Below are 4,152 nucleotides of genomic sequence, written 5' to 3'. Positions count from 1 at the left end.
TCCTGTGTCACAAAGGAGCACAAAGAACCCTCCCAGGGCACAGCCCATGGCCCGAAGGGTGCAAGAGGAACTCGGAAAATGCAGCAAACAAGGACACCCCACAGCCCAGCCTGAACACTGAGGAGGAACAAGGACGCACCAAACCAAAGGAAACGTGACCATTAGTCACTGATACTTCTGACTAAAAGCAGCAAGCCTTGTTCCATCTGGGATCTTTGTTCTGGTTCTAAATGCTGGCAAGGTTCTCCACTCTAAATACACAGAAGGCAGGAACTGGGGAGGAGGTGGGATTAGGAATGAGGAGGAGGAGGAGGAGGGAGAGAGGAAAAGGAGGAGCAGGAAGAGCGGGAGCAGGAGCAGGAACAGGAGGAACAGGAGGTTCCAGTGCCCCCTGTGGCCGCGGGTGCGGAACCATCGCCCCCAGCTCGTCCTGCAGGTGAGCGGGGAGGGGGAGCCCGTCCCAAATCTATCGGGGGGGTCCCTGAGAGGGTTTTTTTGTTGGGGTGTGTTTGGAGCTCACAGATTGTGGAATTAACCCCAAATATCATCTGGTGTCCCTGGGAGGTTTTTCTCTCTGTGTTCATAAGTTTGGATCTTGCAGGAGCCCAAAGCTGAGCCCCTTGGGGGATCTTTGGGGGCCCACGTAGCCATTGCCCAGTATGGGCAGGGGAGGACATTGGTCCTGGGGATCCCCGGGAGAGCAGAGGAGGGGAACCCCCAGAGTGTGGAGAGCAGAGAGGGGCGATCCCAGAGCTGGGGGACCCCGGCAGACTGGAAAGGGGGGGAGCCTGGAGAGGAGGGACCCCTGGGATCCCTGGGATCTCAAAGCAGAGCATCAGGGTAGAAGGGACCCCATGGACCCCCAAAAGCCCCTGGATCATCCCTAAGCAGGACGCTGGAGAAGGGGGAGCCCCTGAAACCGTTGGGCTGAATCTTGATATTGTGGAGATTTTCATGGACACAAGACTCCTGCTGAGATCCAGAGATGGACCTGGCCAGGAGGAGCTTCTACTCCAAGGCACTCCCACCTTGGTTTCCCCCAAACCAGGGTTTGTCATTCTCAAGCTGTGGCTAAATGGAAGAGGTGGAAAAGCCCCAGAGATCCCACACGTGGAGGGGCTGCAAACCCAGCCCAGGGAGCTGTGGGGAGGAAAGAGCCCCCCTGAGCCAGGAAGGCGGCCAGAGATCCAGCCAGAGCTCAGAGCTGGTGGAGAAGCCTCATGGCAGGGAGAAGCCCCACAAGTGCTTGGAATGTGGGAAGGGCTTCAGGTGGAACTCCAACCTGATCCAGCACCAGAGGATCCACAGTGGGGAAAAGCCCTACGAGTGTGGGGAATGTGGGAAGTGTTTCAGCCGGAGCTCAACCCTGATCCGGCACCAGGAGAGCCACACTGGAGAACGGCCCTTTGAGTGTGGGGAGTGTGGGAAGAGCTTCAGAGACTGCTCTGACCTGATCCGGCACCAGAGGATCCACAATGGGGAACGGCCCTACGAGTGTGGGGAATGTGGGAAGAGTTTCAGCCAGAGCTCCCAACTGATTCGGCACCAAATGATCCACACTGGCGAAAAGCCCTACGAATGTGGGAAATGTGGGAAGAGTTTCAGGCAGTGCTCTGTCCTGATGAGGCACCAGGTGATCCACACAGGGGAACACCTGCTTGGAATGTGGGAAGAGCTTTGGGTGGAGCTCCACCCTGAGAACACACCAGTGCATCCACACCGGGGAGAGGCCCTACGAGTGTCCTGAGCGTGGGAAGAAGTTTCACGTCAGCTCCGATCTCGTCAAACATGAGCAGATTCACACCGAGGAGAGGCCCTTCCGCTGCCCTGACTGCGGGAAAGGCTTCAAGCGCAACTTCACCCTCACCACCCACCGGCGCATCCACACCGGGGAGAGGCCCTACGAGTGTGGGGAGTGTGGGAAGAGCTTCTCCAGGAGCTCAGCCTTGACCCAACACCAACGGAGGCGCCACTGAGGGAAGCCCTGTGAGTGCCCTGAGTTCAGGAAGAGCTTTGTGCGCTGATCCAGCTCCATCCCCCATTGGTGGATCCCTGTTGGATGATCCCCAGTGACCGTTGTTGGGCAGATCTGTGGTGACCCCTTATGGGGAATAAAACAGAGAGTACAGAGGAACTGATAAAGGGGCCTGTTATCTTAGGTCTGAGCGAGCAGAAAGTATGGGAAAAACAGACACAGATAAAGGCTCCCTGGGCAGCAAGTGACCAAGCAACATGTGAGATTTTGATAAGATAATGTTACCAGATGACAAGATGTCATGAAGAATGTGTAACCAATGGGAAATTGTTACCAAAAATAGAGCCCCATATAACTACCATGCAAATTAAACCCTATATAAACCCCTGGTATACTCAATAAAATTGGCTTCTGATCTAAACTCGGATGTCCCCATCTCTCCATTGTCAATAACCCCTGTTCTGGGTGATCCCCATTGGGTGGGGGGAAGGTATTGGAGAGATTTCTTTCCCTTCTCCTTGTGCTGCTGTGATTTGGTTGGTAATAAATTCCGTCCCTGTGCCCAGGCTGGGTCTGTTGTCCCCATCCTGGTGCTCTGGGTGGGATCTCACCCTTTCCTTCTCTCATCTTCTGTGCCACTCCTCAGCCAATCAGAGAATGTGATGAACGGGAATCAGCCAATCAGAGGGCTGATGACTCACTTGCCAGCAGACCCGCAGCACCCAGTGTTCCCCACCTGGCCCCCACCCTCCCTGCCCAGTCACGGCCCCCTGCGGGGTCCCCCCAGGTCCCTCCCCAGTGCCCCCCATAAACTGGACTGTGTTTAACTGGGAAGGTTTACTGGGATCAGCCAGGTGGGGGCAGAGTGACAGTGGGGCTTGGGGGACACACGACCCCCCCCGAAAATCAGCACGGGGATGGAGCAGGAGGTCCTGGCTGGACCCGAGGCCACGGGGATCTGTTTTCCCTTCTCTAAATTTTCAGTGTGAGGTGCCCTGATAAACCAAACACCATTTGTTTTTTCTGATTTCTCCTCCAGGGTTTTTACAGGTCCATATTGTCTATTGTAATTAATCTAATCTTCTGCAACCTCACTCCATGTCCAAACTTTACGGCTACTGGCAGCTGAATCAGATTGAGAAGCCGGGGGCTGTGAGGGGATGGAGTATGGAGTGAAACCAGAATCAGTAGATCCAGTTTGGTCGGTGGGGTTACCAAGGAATCTACCTAGTCTCTCTATGGGACCCAAGGCCATTATGGTTTTCTGTAAAGTAACTGCTGTACGTTTAGGTGTTCTGGAAGCCCTCGAATTAAAGAAGTAATAATTTCAGGTTTTACAGGTAATTGCATTGGTGACTGAAAACCAGGAATCAACTTTTATTCCATGAATCATTTGCAGGCAGGTGGCTTTGTAGGCACTTTCCAAAAGCTGGTCGAGGGTACTGACTATAGCTAAAGGGTCTCCCCTTTCCAAAGTATTAATTCCCCCGGCCCAGAAAGCCGCACATTGTGTCAGGGACCATGTGTCACACTTACCTCCTGTTGTTAAGAAAACTCCATGTCCCCAGTACCCACTGGCCTCCTGTTCAGTTAATTTAATTTGATCTCCACCACTGAGGCACACTCAGAAGACATATTCTGTCTCCCATTCTTGTGGAAGGTGCCCGTATTCTTTCTTCAGCTTAGCTAATTTGGTAGTGCTGAATGGTATTTGTTCAGTTGTGATATGTGGTTCAAAATCTTCATCATTAATATAATTATATTCTGTTTTAACCAGGAGTCTCAAATGAGGGCAGCAGTTTTCTCCACAGTGTTTTACTGCTTCTAGTTCCTTATGGGGATAAATCTGTTTAATGTGAGGAGTTTCTTTTCCTCTGCCTGTGTTGAGGAATCAGCATTCAGTGAATTCTTAACATGTTCCTCTCTAAGGGCAGCTCGTAACAGATGGATCTCATTTCTTTCTTAATTTAATTGTTTTTGCCAAATTTCAGCTAGGTTTTGAAGGCAGTCCATTAGAGCTTTTTCCTCACTTCTTCACTTTAAGAGTGTTTCTATAGCTGCTGTGAGACAAGCTCCCAAAACTGAGCAGAGAATAGTTTTATTTTTGCCCAGTTTAAATTTTTTTCATGTTGTAAAGAACATACTCTCTATCAATAACATTTTCCAAATTAAATCAG

General features: G+C 51.7%; 1 pseudogene; it reads left to right on the top strand.

Annotated features, from left to right (window-relative positions):
* The first annotated feature begins 1,075 nt into the window (after window positions 1–1,075).
* On the top strand, window positions 1,076–2,118 carry LOC135442058 (zinc finger protein 436-like; annotated as a pseudogene).
* Window positions 2,119–4,152: the final 2,034 nt, after the last annotated feature.

The sequence above is a fragment of the Zonotrichia leucophrys genome, unplaced genomic scaffold (assembly GCF_028769735.1).
Source record: "Zonotrichia leucophrys gambelii isolate GWCS_2022_RI unplaced genomic scaffold, RI_Zleu_2.0 Scaffold_944_18876, whole genome shotgun sequence".
NCBI classification, from domain to species: domain Eukaryota; kingdom Metazoa; phylum Chordata; class Aves; order Passeriformes; family Passerellidae; genus Zonotrichia; species Zonotrichia leucophrys.
Note: the sequence above shows the minus strand (reverse complement) of the source record. Positions and strands in the feature narration are given on the sequence as shown.